The following is a 16,517-nucleotide window of genomic DNA, read 5'->3' as shown; positions in this document are numbered from 1 at the left end:
GAGATGATGTGAGGACTCTACAAGATGATATTTTCTATGTGATCTCACATCATAAATACTTCTATTTTATAGATGGTATTTTCTGCCATTCTGTTGGTTTAGGGTGAAGATCTGATGGACATGAAAGTTGAGGGTGAAGTAGAAGAGACGTATGTGAGGGATGATGAGCAATACATGGAGGAGGCTGGAATGACGAGGACATTCAAAGAGGAGGACACTCCTACAGAGATCAGCACAGGTGAGCCATAATATATTCTTCTGTTATCTCTGCTCTGTTATTGCACACTGGTCCAGAGTGGAGCAGGAGACGATTTCAATCAGTAGTAGGCTGGCAATAGTCACTGATACCCTTCCTGCACATTGGATCTTCTTTTCTCTCAGATAAACCCCCTTCTCTGTGCCGAAGACACAATTTATGGACTCAGACATAATTTATGCAGACTCTGGGGTTCAGGCACAGTAGTACAGATATGATAACACAGATTGTGCCTTTCGGAGGTCTGTACATCTAGATTTAGCCGACTTATACAGTAGCTAAATGTCATGTTGATAAGTAAGAAGTCAGAATGGGCTTTAGGTGTGGTTCAAATTGCTGCCTGGTCCTTAGGGTCTTATATAGAATATAAGAGGTACCCCAAGCAAAAAAAAAAAAACTTGCGTGGGGACTGCCCAACTTTTACTAAACCAGCAGGTCTGCATTTTAAGGGTTAACCCTACTTAAAATATAACAAAAAAAAAAAACATCCCCCAAAATCCATACTAGGCCCTTTTCTGAGTATTTATTTTGGCTGGCCCAAAAAGGGGAGGTGAGCATGCACCCCCCTCCCTCCTGTACCATACCCGAGCCACATGCCCTCAACATGAGGAGTGCACCTTCCCAAGGGGGATACCCTGGCAAAGCATCTTGGCCCCATTTTAATGAGGACATGGGCTTCTTCCCCACAAACCTGGCCCGGTGGTTGTGGGGGTCTGCAGGTAGGGGATTTTTTGCACTAAAGAAGCCCCTTTGAAAATAAGGGGGTCTCAAAAACTAGCTACCCAAATGAGTACCCCTAATGTGAAGTAATGAAACATCCCGACCCATGTTTTGACAAATCCTTATTGGGTCCGCTCACATTTCGCATCATCAGTAATACCGCTGTTATTTTTTTCACTTTCCTCATCAGCCAGAGGTTTGGCTCAGCTGAACACCCATTTAGTTAGGCCATTTGCCCAACCCCTGGAAAAGCAACCTCTGGGAGCGCACCACTGTATATGTAGATTCTGGAGTTCATCTGCCGGAGATTGTGCCTTGGTCCCTCTTCTTCGAGCAGACTTGTAGCTGAAGGTTAAAATAAAACTTTATTCGTAATCCTCTTGGGATGGAAATTAATTAGGAACTTAAAAAACGGATTCATCTTTTCAGAAGAAAATACTTCTCCAAACACCCTTCAGTGCTGTGTGTCACAGAAGTTTAGGCCTATGGTCAATTGTTCCATGATAAAGGGTCTGCTAGTCTGGACTTTGGACCTCTTGATTATCAGAGGCCTTTGACCCAGTGCCTAGGCTTGTGGTTGTGTAAAGAGCATGCACCTCTTAGTCCCCATTGGTTCCTGCTCTCAAGGCTGCTTAAATGTAGAAGTGATCTGGAAGGAGGACAAAAGGACCTTCCACTGAGGGGAGGAAGGGTTCCAATTGGCTGGAACACCCACAGACATCTGTTCTCTCAAATATAACTGATCCAGATGGAATCTTGAGTTAAGTGAACTATTTATTGATCATGTTCTTACATTTTTCCAGGACACACCATTGAAAAACCCTCAAAGGATCATCTCACTTTATCTCCAGGTTGTAAAATGGAAGATGAGAACATCACAAGAGATTGTGCAGGAGAAAAGACAATGAGCTCAGCTATGGATGGTGGACTTCACAGTGTGGATAGACCATCAAATCCCTCTGACTCTGAGCAACCTCATACTGTGAGGGATGGTGCCATAATTCAGGGGGAGGAGAAATTTTCCTGTCCTGAATGTGGGGAAAGTTTTGTCTCTGAATTAAGTCTTACTGTACATCAGAGATCTCACCAGGGTGGGAAGTCTAATACCTGTTCTGAGTGTGGGAAATGTTTTTCACACAAATCCGAGCTGCTAATACATCAAAGATCTCACACAGGCGAGAAGCCGTATTCCTGTTCTGAGTGTGGGAATTGTTTTTCAAAGAAGTCCAGTCTTTACAGACATCAGATGATTCACACTGGGGAGAAACCATATTCCTGTCCTGACTGTGGAAAATGTTTTTCACAAAATTCAGACCTTGTTAGACATCAAAGATCTCACAGGGAGAAGCTGTATTCTTGCCCTGAGTGTGGGAAATGTTTTTTACAATTGTCCCATCTTTACATACATCTGAGGTCTCACAAGGGGAAGAAGCTATATTCCTGTCTTGAGTGCTGGAAATGTTTTTCACGGAAATCAGGTTTAGTTATACATCAAAGATCTCACACAGGGGAGAAGCCGTATTCCTGTTCTGAGTGTGGGAAATGTTTTTCAGATAAGTATGGTCTTTCCAGGCATCAGAGGATTCACACAGGGGAGAAGCCATATTTATGTACAGAATGTGGGAAATGTTTTTCTAATAAATCAGACCTTGTTAAACATCAAAGATCTCACAGAAGGGAGAAGCCGTATTCTTGTCCTGAGTAAGGCAAATGTTATGCAAAGGAATAAGATTTTGTTATGCATCAAACCTCTCACATAGGGGAGAAACTTTATTCCTGTACTGAGTGCAGGAAATGTATTTCACAGAAATCAGAACTTATTAGACATTAAAGATCTCATACAAACGAGAAGCCATATTCCTGCTCTGAGTGTGGGAAGTGTTTTTCAAAGAATTCAGTCCTTCAAAAACATCAGGGATCCCACACAAGCAAGAAGCCTTTCGTGTGTCCTGACTGCAGGAAATGTTTTGTAGAGAAGTCCAGTATTTACAGACATCAGGGGATTCACACAGGGGAGAAGCCGTATTCCTGTACTGAGTGTGGGAAATGTTTCTCATAGAAATCCAGTTTTTACAGACGTTACAGGATTCACACGGAGGAGAAGCCTAGTCCTGTGAGTGTGGAAATGTATTTTTACAGAAATCAGACCACGTTATACATCAGAGATCTCACACAGGGGAGAAGCCATATTCCTGCCCTGACTGTGGGAACCCTCTGAGACAGGTTGTTGGGCTGTTTAGATAAATGTAGTTTTTGGCTCCTCTGTAATCAGCTGAGCAGCTTGTGATTGCTTTGGGATTTCTGGGCTCCACTGGCACCCTGCCTGCTAGGGGATGCAGGAATGTAGTGAGCTGGAAAAGCAAATCAGCAACCTGAATAATTATGTTGCCTCAGCCAATCACTGGGGGAGGGTGTTCAGAAAGTGGCTGGGAAAGTGCATAAATAGTGTGGTGTCTGGAGCTGCCTGGTTCTTGTCCAGGAGGAGAAGTTTCCAGCCTAAAGGGCTACTGCCCTTCTAGGCAGCCCAGCTGAAGTTCTGCCTGTGCTCATCAACTCTGATGTATAGGGGAAAGCGAAGGATTTTGATGGAGAGGACAGTGATGTGATACTTACTCCTGACCCCTGCACTCTGTACATTATGATGTACATAGTCCAACCAAGGTGTTCATTGTCCAAATAGTTACTGGCTTTAATTAAATTATTTTTTAAGATGGGCTCAGTCAGACAAAATATTTGTGTGTGTGTGTGCATAAAAACACATTTTTAATAAAAAAGTTTAAATAATAAAAAAAAACATCCTTTGTACTGAGGTTTATTTGTGTCTGTGTGGCACATTAATTACGAGTATTTTTTGGGTACAAGGTGTGACACGTTGGGATTTTGTAGCTCAGTGGTAGTGCCAAAACAGTGAGTTTACTCCACGCCAGAAATAGTTTTCAGGGCTTTCCTGCCCACTTTTATTTAAAAGAAAGTCAAAATTCATGTGGGTATGTCTTCCCACGAAGGGGGTTCTCACTATCAATATGAACAAACATAATATTTATCCCCCTGCCTCTCTTGTGGCAGCTTTACTGCTCCAAGTACCTCTTCAGGGTCGTCCTCGACCATCATTATGATTTTGGTGCTATAACCACTTGAAGACCAAGCCTTTTTCTGACACTTTTTGTTTACAACTAAAAATCGACTTTTTGCTAGAAAATTCCTTAATGCTCCCAAACATTATATATATATATATATTTTGGCAGAGGCCCTAGAGAATAAAATGGTGGGTTTGCATTTTTTTTATGTCACATGGTATTTGTGCAGCATTTTTTGGGAAAAAATATACTTTAATGAACTTTAATGCACACAATAACCCACTTTTTTGGTAAAATATAAAAGATGTTACGCGGAGTAAATAGATACCAAACATGTCACTCTTTGAAAATGATGCACGCTCGTGGAATGGCGGCAAACTACATCGCCATAGGCGACGCTTCAAAAGCCTTTACAGGTTACAAGTTTAGAGTTACAGAGGTCTGGTGCTAGAATTATTGCACTCGGGAGAGCTGCGCAAGGCAGCGGAAAGAGTGGGATGCTAATTAGACATTAGGATTGCTTTTTCAAGAAAGTGACTGCTGGCTGAAAAAAACCCACCAGGATGATGCCTGCAGCTGAACATTCGGATCCCTGGTGGGACGAGAGAGCCCAGGAGAGCCGCGGTATGCGGTGGGAAGAGTGGGACGCTAATTAGATATTAGTATTGCTTTTACAAGAAAGCGACCGCTGGCTGAAAAAACCCACCAGGATTATGCCTGCAGCTGAACATTTGGATCCCCTGGTGGGACGAGAGAGCCGCGGAAGGCGGTGGGAAGAGTGGGATACTAATTAGACATTAGGATTGCTTTTACAAGAAAGCCGACCGCTGGCTGAAAAAAACCCACCAGGATGATGCCTGCAGCTGAACATTTGGATCCCCTGGTGGGACGAGAGAGCCCAGGAGAGCCGGGGAAGGAGGTGGGAAGAGTGGGATGCTAATTAGACATTAGTATTGCTTTTACAAGAAAGCGACTGCTGGCTGAAAAAAACCCCACCAGGATGATGCCTGCAGGCATCATCCCAGTATAACCACTTGAAGTCAAATGACAAACATATACGTGATTTGATGGCAAGTGGATAATTACAGTGCCTGGTGATAGAACCCAGAGAATGTTCCAGCAGTCACAACGTGGTCACAACCTGGATCCTGCAGGATGAGGACGCACTGGGATAGTAGTCAAAATCCTGAGGATCTGGGACACTTGACAACAACAATGGAAAGACCACATTTTGAGATGTTACTCAGGGCTGCAGTTCTTCTGAGCTCCACAAGGTGGTGATCTCACTTCTACCCAAGAAGAAGAAGACCCTATTGAAATTAAACAGGAAGTGATGTCAGGTACAGAGAGGAAGTGATGTCAGGTACCGACAGGAAGTGATGTCAGGTAACAACAGGAAATGATGTCAGGTACAGACAGGAAGTTCCGGGTGAGAGGTAAGTCGAGAGGAAGTAGAGAGAAGACGTTGCTGGAAGTGGCAGTAGAGGAGGTAATAAGATCTTATTTTCTATTTACACCCAGTAACCCCCCGTCATGTCCGTCCTCTTCCTCCATAGTCACTGTGATGTCTTTTATCTCCAGCAGATGATGATACACACATATATAGTGTGGAAACCTAGATTAACCCCTTCAGGGGCAGAACATTTCACCACTTGGGGGGGCCGGAACATTCTCTTCATGTTAGAGATGTGTCACCTTCTCAGTGGAGATGAGATGAACATTCCTGGGTTCGGTGTGAGGCGGGTCCACAGAACAGAACTAAAGTTCAGGTGCCGAATCTGAACCCCAGTAAAGACAATTGGAGCCGAATGTAAAAAAAAAAAAAAAAAAAAAAGAACAGTAATGGCCGTTTTCTAGGCTAATAGGCAAGAGATTGTCAGACACATGGTAAGGGGGGGATGGGCACTAACCCGGGGGAGATGTACCAAAGTTTGGCAGGCAGCATCGATTACAAATATACAAATTCCTTTAACCACTTGACCTTCAGAAGATTTACCCCCCCTTTATGACCAGGCCATTTTATGGCGATACAGCACTGCGTTACTTTAACTGACAATTGTGCGGTCGTGCGACGCTGTACCCAAATAAAATGTATGTCCTTTTTTCCCCCACAAATAGAGATTTCTTTTGGTGGTATTTGATCACCTCTGCATTTTTTTATTTTCTGCGGTATAAACAAAAAAAAGACTGACAATTTTGAAAAAAAAACAAAAAAACAATATTTTTTACTTTCTGCTATAAAACATATCCAATAAAAATCCGACAAATCAGACACTTTAAGTGACACTTTATGGGGACCAGTGACACCATTACAGTGATCAGTGCTAAAAAAAATGCACTGTCAATGTACTAATGGCACTGGCAGGGAACAGATTAACATCAGGGGCGATCAAAGGGCTTAAATGTGTCCCTAGGGAGTGCTTGCTAACTGTGTGGGGGGTGCTTGTACTGTGGGAAGACAGAGATCCGTGTTCCTGCTTAGCAGAAACACAGGATCTCTGATCCTCCCTTGTCACAGAACGACGATCTGCCTTGTTTACATCATTCTGCCTCTGTTGGGAACGATAGACGAGTCCGCCGGACCCATGATTAGCTCCCAATGTGTCCAATCACAGCAGGAGCTGGTCACTGGCAGAACGTGTGCATGCTGCAAACCCGGAAGGAGAGATGATGTACAGGTGCGTGATTTCGCCTGTAGGAGCCGCCGCCCCACAGTACATGTGCGCGGGGCAGTTGGCAACCGGTTACATAACATGTCTGGATGATTCTCTGACCCGGCCTGTGGAGTGGTGTATCTGTATGATGTATACAACCTACTACAATAACACTGACAGTTACAAAGAAAAACAATGCTGTTTAAATTTCTGGCAAATGACAGTTCTCAGCTGCTTCCTTTTGTTTGCAAACAGTCGGGAACATTTATCTACAGTATATCAGACCCTTATCCTACGTTTAGGGGCCGCTATAAATAGTAATGGAGGACTCCACAAAAAAAAGTGTGTTGTACCCCCTAATATACGTAGCAGAACCTTATCCTTCATGAGGGTCTGGCATGGACGTCAAAGGGAACCCTGCCATAAAGACATTTTTATATGGTGATCCCTAAATTCAATACCAGACCCTTCAGGGCTGGTATGAACTTTAAGTTGGAACTCCATGCAAAAAAACAGAAAAAGTTCACATAAAGGGGAGGATGAGTCTGTGACCTCCCTCCTGAACCATAGCAGTCAACATACCCTCAACATGGGGGGGATAGAAACAGAAGAAGAAGGACGGCAGAAAAAAGATTAAGTGGTCCATTGAGCCTTCCCCATTTTTTTTATTTATATATATATATATATATATATATATATATCTTTTTATTGTCTGAGTATAGATGTTGCAAGCATGAATCCCCTTACTGTTGACTGACTCCCTACCTTTGTTGGAAGTCTATTCCGAGCATCAACTACTGGGGGTGGGGGTCTGCCCAATCTGGGGGCCCCTTTTAAAGGGGACACCCAAATACTGTCCCCTCATATGAATGAGTAAGGGGTAATGTAGCAGGTATACTGTGGTAAAAACTGTCCAGTGACATAACAGTCTGATGACATTGTGGGCTCCTTTTCATCACACCACGACACTGCATTATCATAAAAGGTAAAAAAATGTCAAAACAGAGAGCACAAAAACATTTCACCCCCTCTGTATTCCCCGTACCCCCTAATCTATCCAATTCTTCCAAAAATACTTTAGTGACAGCCCACAGGAATAGTTGGGTGGATTTTGTCCAGGTGGTGGACAGCAAATAGAGCAGGCCCCAATTAGGAGAGATGAGGAAGGTGTTTTCCAGCCATGAACATTTAGAATGCAGCATTTCAGACAAAACTGACAAGTGGGTAGGAGAGTATGTTGTCACCTTGATTAGAACAACTGTATCAAAAATGTTCCCAGCAGGCCGGGGGCTGAAGGTGAGAGAGAATATGATCTGTGAACTCTGGGAATAAATATCTTTGCTGGGTCACTACTGTTATGCCTATGTGCCTGATATATATAACTGATGATTGGATCCATTAATGAATGCTTATCCTGACCTGTGCTTGAGACCTTTGTAGTGAGGGTCAAACCCCAAACGTGAGAGGGTGCTTAAAAAAGGGATGATAAAGGTTTCACTGGCGGGTTGTACATCACCAGGAGTGCACTATTTATACAGTGTAGAGTTCAGGAGTGTGCCATGTACAGAGTGCACAGTTCAGCAGTGTGCTGTGTACAGAGTGCAGAGTTCAGCAGTGTGCTGTGCACAGAGTGCAGAGTTCAGCAGTGTGCTGTGCACAGAGTGCAGAGTTCAGCAGTGTGCTGTGCACAGAGTGCAGAGTTCAGCAGTGTGCTGTGCACAGAGTGCAGAGTTCAGCAGTGTGCTGTGCACAGAGTGCAGAGTTCAGCAGTGTGCTGTGCACAGAGTGCAGAGTTCAGCAGTGTGCTGTGCACAGAGTGCAGAGTTCAGCAGTGTGCTGTGCACAGAGTGCAGAGTTCAGCAGTGTGCTGTGCACATAGTGCAGAGTTCAGCAGTGTGCTGTGCACATAGTGCAGAGTTCAGCAGTGTGCTGTGCACAGAGTGCAGAGTTCAGGAGTGTGCTGTGCACAGAGTGCAGAGTTCAGGAGTGTGCTGTGCACAGAGTGCAGAGTTCAGGAGTGTGCTGTGTACAGAGTGCAGAGTTCAGGAGTTTGTTGTGTACCGAGTGCAGGGTTCAGGAGTGTGCTGAGTGCACGGTTCAAAAGTGTGCAGTGCACAGAGTTCAGGAGTGTGCCATGTACAGGGTGCAGAGTTCAGGAGTGCGCTGTGTACAGAGTGCACAATTCAGGAATGCACTGTGTACAGAGTGAAAAGTTCAGGAGTGCATGTAGAGAGTGCAGAGTTCAGGAGTACATGTTGTGCAGAGTTCAGGAATGCGCTATTTACAGAGTGCAGAGTTCAGGAATAAACTGTGTACAGAGTTCAGTAGTGCACTATGCACAGAATGCAGAATTCAGGTGGGCGCTACGTACAGGGCTCAGGGTTGAGGGCTCAGAACTGCGTTAACGTAAAGGGCCCAGGAATGCACTACGTACAGGGCTTAGGAGTGTGCTTCCTACAGGGCGCATGGCATGTGAGGAGGGACCAATGGTTGTGCCATTGATCTCAATGGTAAAGTCATTTTTGGGGGGGGGGATCGGGGAGGAGAAACAATTACAAGCTCAGTTCTCAGTTTTAGAAAGATTGAGTTTGAGGAAGTGGTGTAACATCCATGCTGATATGTCACTCAGTGAGTTTGGGATTTGTGAGGAGATTGAGGCGGTGAGCTGAGTGGAGATATAGATCTGGGTGTCTTCAGTATAGAGATGGTATTGAAAGTCATAGGAGGGTATCAACTGGCCCAGGGAAGAGAGAATGGGGGGGGCCCAAGGACAGAGCCCTGGGGTACTCCAACAGAAAGAGGAAGAGGAGCGGATGAGATGGTAGGAGGAGAACCAGGAAAGAGCGAGTCATAGAGGCCAAGTTATGCCGCTTACAAACAACCGGTTTTGCCGTTGGAATAAACTCCGAAGGTTTCTCCGACGCAATTCCATTCAAGCGTCTTGCCTACACACGGTCAACCCAAAGTCCGACCGCCAAGAACGCGGTGACGTACAACACTTAAAACAGGACTAGAAAAAGGAAGTTCAGTAGCCAATAGCTTCCGTCTCATACTTGCTTCAGAGCATGCGTCATTTTTGGTCCGTCGGAACAGCATACAGACGATCGGTTTTCCCGATAGGAATTGGTTCCGTCGGAAATATTTAGAACACGTTTCATTTCTAGGTCCGTCAGAATTTTCAAAAAAAAAAAAGTCCGATGAGGCATACACACGATCGGAATAGACGATGAAAAGCTTCCGTCAGACTTTTTCTGTCGGACATTCCACTCGTGTACGCGGCTTTAGTGGTGTTTGTTAATCACTTCAGCCCCGGAAGATTTGGCTGCTGAATGACCAGGCCATTTTTTTGCGATTCGGCACCGCGTCGCTTTAACTGACAATTGCGCGGTCGTGTGACGCTGCACCCAACCAAAATTGATGTCCTTTTTTTCCCACAAATAGAGCTTTCTTTTGGTGGTGTTTGATCATCTCTGCAGTTTTTATTTTTTGCGCTATAAACAAAAAAAAGCGACAATTGTGAAAAAAAACACAATATTTTGTACTTTTTGTTATAATAAATATCCCTTTTTTTTTTTTTTTTTTTAAAAAAGCTAATTTTTTCTCAGTTTAGGCCGATATGTATTCTTCTACATATTTTTGGTAAAAAAAAAAAAAATTGCAATAAGCGTATATTGATTGGTTTGCGCAAAAGTTATAGCCTCTACAAAATAGGGGATAGATTTATAGCATTTTTATATATATTTTTTTTTTACTAGTAATGGCGGCGATATGCAATTTTTATCGGGACTTCGACATTATGGCGGACACATCGGACACTTTTGACACATTTTTGGGACCATTGTCATTTATACAGCGATTAGTGCTATAAAAATGCACTGATTACTGTAAAAATGTCACTGGCAGGGAAGAGGTTAACACTAGGGGGCGATCAAGGGGTTAACTGTGTTCCCTGTGTGTGTTTCTAACTGTAGGGGGGAGGGGACTGACCTAGAGGAAATGACAGATCGTGATTCCTAGCTATTAGGGACTCGCGATCTGTCTCTCACAGAACAAAACAGGGATTTGTGTGTTTACACACACATGTCCCTGTTCTGCCTCTCATGCCCGCGATCGCTCATGGCCGGCGGTCATCGTGACCGTCGGCCACGAGCATCAGCACCCTCGCAGTGCAGGGGGCGCGCGCCTGCTATACTGCTTAAAGGAGCCGATGTATAGCTACGAGAGTTTGCGGGATCGTGCTGACCTGCCGCAGTATAATGACGGTGGCTGGTCGGCAAGCGGTTAAGGAGGAGTGGGTGGTCAACTGTGTCGAAGCAGAAAGGTCCAAGAGTATAGAGTACTGGCAGTTGGTGTTAGCAGTTAGTAGGTGACTTTTAGTAGGGCAGTTTCAGTGCGGAAGCTGGACTGTAGGGGATCAAGAAGGTTGTTGTCAAGGGAGGTAGCCACTCATACAGTTGTGAACAGGGCATTCAAGAAGCCTGGAGGCAAATGGAAGCAGGGAGATGGGTTTTAAAGTGTTGTTCCGGCCGAAATTATACTTTTTAAATAAAAATACCCCTATAATACACAAGCTTAATGTATTCTAGTAACATTAGTCTGTAAACTAAGGTCTGTTTTGTTAGTTTATAGCAGTAGTTTGTTATTTTATAAACTTACAGCAGGTCGTGGCCATCTTAAGTGTGGGCATCTGAAGCCAGACTGTATTTCTTCCTGGATCTCATCCTTGCAGATCTCGCACATGCTCAGTGCAGCATAAGCAGTGTAATAGGTTTCAGGTCAGGTTTCCATAGCAGTGTCAGAGGAAGTTGCCGCCCCTTCCCAGAAGGCATTGCAAACAGGAAATGATGCGATGGGCCACGGCCAGGGAGGAGGAAGTGAAAAATGAATACAGCAGATATACAGTAGGTGCTGAGAAAAAAATTAAAAAATATCCAATTTGTTTACAGTGCACAATTTAGTGAGGGATGCTGAAGAGTTGTAAAAGTGGGTGGAACTCCACTTTAAGTTATTAAAACAGGTAAGGTTCAGTGAAGGTTTTTTAAGTAAAGGGGTAAACAGTGCATGTTTGAGCAGGGAGGGAACGGTGTTGGAAGAATGGAGAAGTTGAAGATGTGGGTTAGAGAGTTTAGGATAGAGCAGGAAGGTGGACGCAGTAATTGTGAGGGGACAGGGGACAGGTGGTGAGTTCGGCCATGGAAAGAAGTTTGGCAATTTCTTCAGTGGTAACAGGGTTGAAGGAGGAAAGTATTGTGTGTGGTGTTGGCCCTGGTGTGTTGGTTGGGGGAGGAAGCTGGACGCTGGATATCTCATCAGGAATTCAGTCGATTTTGTTTTTTAAATGATTGCAATCTCCTGTACAGATTCCAGCTAAAGAAGAATGTAAATACTTTGCTCCCCCACTGATCTCACCTCTGCATGCTGCCTACACACTGCAAGAGAGGTCAGAGCTGTACAGATTAAGATCAGATCGTTGTTTAGGTGAGACAATAAGAGAGAGAACAAAAATAAACACCCCAATAACCTGGACAGGGTTACAGATGTGTAAGTGAAGCAGTGATCACCATGCATGAAATATTGACAGCAAAGAGTCCGTCCAAGAGTCAGTCCAATAACTCCTTACATTCCCATCCTAATATTGTACAACCAATATCGTCCGATAATTCTGTGCTATCCGTCTACAGAGAAAACTGCATAGATCACATGACCACACCAATGAGGATGGAGGAGGGCCGGAGTCACATGACTGAAAGGATACTAAACCTCACCCTGGAGATCATCTACCTGCTTACCGGAGAGGTGAGGAGGATTCTGGGAGGTCACATGACATCACTCTTATCTCTATTAATAAAACACAGAACTGACCTGAGAGGTGAGGAGGATTCTGGGATTCTAATATGATATTCCTATTGGTTTTCCAATGCAGAGTTTTCCTCTCCTGAAGTCTGGAGTCCATATGACCATCAAAGTGCCTCCATGTGACTCCCTAAAACCTGAGAGACACAACATGCAGAAGATTCTAGAAGTCACCAAGAAGATGATGGAGCTGCTGACAGGAGAGGTGAGCGGTGCTGGGAATTTCTGGGACATTATCCAGTAACAGACAAGGGATGTGTCTGGATGGTGACTGTATCATTGTGTGTGTCAGGTTCCTATAAGGTGTCAGGATGTCACTGTCTATTTCTCCATGGAGGAGTGGGAGTATTTAGAAGGACACAAGGATCTCTACAAGGACGTCATAATGGACAATCAGCAGCCCCTCACATCACCGGGTAAGAGGAGACTTTATTGTAAAGGAGAGAGCAGTACGGAGGGTCCACCTAGATCCCCCATCATCTGATAAACACATAGAAACAATGTATTCAGTCAGTGTGTGTGTTTCCTACAGATGGATCCAGTAATGGGAACCCACCAGAGAGATGTCCCCGTCCTCTGTATTCCCGGGATTCCACACAGGAAGGTCACACCATCCCTCACCATCATCAGGTAGATGAGAAACAATCACTGATAGTATCATTAGGATCTGTACATTATCTGCATTGTTACAATTGATGTAATTTTTAATATATATTCAGTGTGGAAACCTGAGATATTCCAAACTTGAGGTTAAAGCAGAAGAAGAAGAGAGGTATGTGAGGGATGATCAGCAGTCTATGGAGGAGGATGGAATAACGGGGACATTTTTAGAGGAGGACACTCCTACAGAGATCAGCAAAGGTGGGTCAAAACTGAAAGAACTGAGGGATTTTGTGACTGTTTTACAATGTTACTCTGTTGTTTGTCAGTAGTGTCGGGTGAAGGGAAATTCAATGAGATACTTGCATAGTTCCAGATCTGAGTCAGTGATTGCAGACTATGGGCCCTTTCAAACGAGTGTTCTGATCAGGTCCACTTGTCTGTTTTTCAGGTGGACCTGAATGAAACTTCCATGCAGCTTAATGGACAGGAGGATGTAAATGAACTTGTGTCCGTTTACACCTGCTTACCTCCGAAGTTTGTCCAGGTCTGGAAAAAAAAATGGAAAAGTTCTGCATCCTTTTTAATTTTTCTGGACCTAAACATGACAGATTGGAGGTAGCCTGATGTAAACAGACATAAGTCTGTTTACATCTGACCACCCATAGAGCCATCATAGGTCTGCTTCTGTCTGCTGTGTAAATACGGACACAAATTTGGCATGGCTGTTTAAATACTGACATCCATCTTATGTCTAGTAATAATCATTTTATTTCTATTTTAGTAGATGGATGGGAGATGAGGAAAACCTCAGAGGATTGTCTCACTTTGTCTCCAGACTGTAAAGTAGAAGATGAGGACATCACACAGTATAATCCAGGAGAAAACCCGACTACCATAAATGTCCATCTGGCACCACACAGTGTAGATGGACCATCATATTCCTCTTATCCTGAGGAACCTCAGACTGTGAGGGACGGTGCCGTCCTTCCAACTGATAAGAGGTTCTCTTGTACTGAGTGCGGTAAGTGCTTCCGTTTTAAATCTTGGCTTTATGAGCATAAAATATCTCACACAGGAGAGAAGCAACATTCCTGTCCTGAGTGCGAGAAATGTTTTTCAAAGAAGTCTAATCTTCAAATACATCAGAGATCTCACACAGGGGAGAAGCCGTATTCCTGTCCTGAATGCGGGAAATGTTTTTCAAACGTATCCAGTCTTTACAAACATCAGAGATCTCACACAGGGGAGAAGCCATTTTCCTGTCCTGAATGTGGAAAATGTTTTGCACAAAAAGTAACACTTGTCACGCATCAGAAGTGTCACACAGGGGAGAAGCCGTATTCCTGTGCTGAGTGTGGAAAATGTTTTTCAGAGAAGTCCAATCTTTCTAAACATCAGCGATTGCACACAGGAGAGAAGCCATATTCCTGTCCTGAGTGCGGGAAATGTTTTTCAGAGAAGTCCAGTTTTAACAGGCATCAGAGACTGCACACGGGTGAGAAGCCATATTCCTGTCCTGAGTGTGGGAAATGTTTTCTTCATAAATTTGCACTGCGCACACATCAGAGGTCCCACACAGGTGAGAAGCCATATTCCTGCCCTGAGTGTGGGAAATGTTTTTCAAAGAAGGATCATCTTTACAGACATCAGAGAGTGCACACAAGCGAGAAGTCACATTCCTGTTTCGAGTGAGGGAACCTTGTGTATCGTGTATCGGTGTTGTGAGTGCAGGAAATATTTTCTATAAATATAAATAAGAATTCTGTTTAGAGATCACACACTGGGAGATGGCACACCTAGATATACACCTCAGAAAACATGTGATTGATCGTTGTCATGTAAGAAACAGTTCCTAAAGAGAGCAGAGTTCACCAAAGACATGGATGATGTGTTGTACTGTGTTGGCCGTTGATAGCAGTAGAAAAATAAAAATGGACTCATTACCTTACTCATTACTTGGGAATTTTTCTGGTGTTAATACCTTAACCTGTTGAAAATATACAAAAAAACAAGATTTGCTTACTGTTGATGTCATTGTGACGAAACATGTAGAGGCGGAGCGGCCGTTACATCACGTAACTTCAGGTATTTGGTGCAAGTTCCTAGAATCTTTTGCTGGCTGTACTAGTGCCGGTCGGGCACTGATTAATGTAAGGGGCCGTCTATTTGTCGATTTTATGTCCTTTTTTTAATGAATAAATTTACTACACTATGAGAAACCTTTTTTCCCCTGGGTTACTTGGTTACATGTATGAGATGTATGGAAGGAGAATCCTATAATTTGCTTAAGCTGGTCCTTTCTTGGAAGCACATGGAGTGGAAATCAAGTGCATATTGACTACTTTTGATGAAATGGGCACTGGCGTTATGGTGAGTGTATATAGTGCACACTAGTCACTGGGTGTCTTTGTACGGTGTGGAAAGGACAACTCAAGCTTTTTATAAAAGAAAACAATTGGACTTATGTGACAAGCATCCGCCCAGCTGTGACAAATTATTTAATAAAGTGATTTCCTATGATTGTCATGTCCATTTAAAAGCCACACTGGCATTTTCCTGATTGAGGTAAAACAGGAAAAATACTGCAATATGGACACTAGATGGAGCTGACGATCATAGGAAAAATAAATTCCTCAAACTACAGATTGAAGTGAGATGGAGATCTGTGGATACATCATTTAACACCTTCCAGGAGAATACAGAGGTGTGACATACCTGCTCCAGGTAAAAGAACAAGTTCTGTCTCTGATAAGAGAAAGCAGCTCTGGAAATCCTTATGTGAGAGAGGTGGGAGATCACGGACCAATCTTCAGAGTGAAATGGCCACCAGCCACAGTACCTAGAATTGTCCATAGGCAACACTTTAAAAGCCTTTACAGGTTATCAGTTTAGAGTTAAACTTGATCTCATGTTCTAGAATTCTTGCTCTCACTTTGACGTTTGTGGTGATAACTCATATATGTGGTGCAATCACCATATGCATGCTGGGTGTACAAGCGTATTTTCATGCGAGCATGGGGGGGGGGGACTGGGGTGCTTTTTTTTTTTCTAATCAATGTATTTAATTTTTTAAACTTTATTGCTGTCACAAGGGGTGAACCATCTCCTTGTGATAATTTTAGGAAGTGACAGGTGCTCTTTATTGAGACACCAGGGGTCTATTAGTGTTTGACCAGCTGCTTCCCTGGCTGTACCGGCCAGGGAATGACAGCACAGAAACTGAAAGTGACTAAATCCTCGGCTGTTCTGACTTCATTTTGTATTGTATAATAAGGCTTTGGTGGGTACTAATACAGGCACCATGCCCTGGATGTAAATGATATAGTTGTATGATGGACTGGCAAGCATCAGTGG

At 43.7% G+C, this 16,517-nt stretch overlaps 1 protein-coding gene across 1 annotated transcript in view; it reads left to right on the top strand.

Moving 5' to 3' along the window:
* Positions 1 to 16,517, top strand: part of LOC141121575 (uncharacterized) — a 167,489-nt gene that overhangs the window by 38,369 nt on the left and 112,603 nt on the right. The gene's annotated exons all lie outside the window — the stretch shown is intronic.

This window comes from Aquarana catesbeiana, unplaced genomic scaffold (assembly GCF_042186555.1).
Source record: "Aquarana catesbeiana isolate 2022-GZ unplaced genomic scaffold, ASM4218655v1 unanchor225, whole genome shotgun sequence".
NCBI lineage: Eukaryota > Metazoa > Chordata > Amphibia > Anura > Ranidae > Aquarana > Aquarana catesbeiana.
Note: the sequence above shows the minus strand (reverse complement) of the source record. Positions and strands in the feature narration are given on the sequence as shown.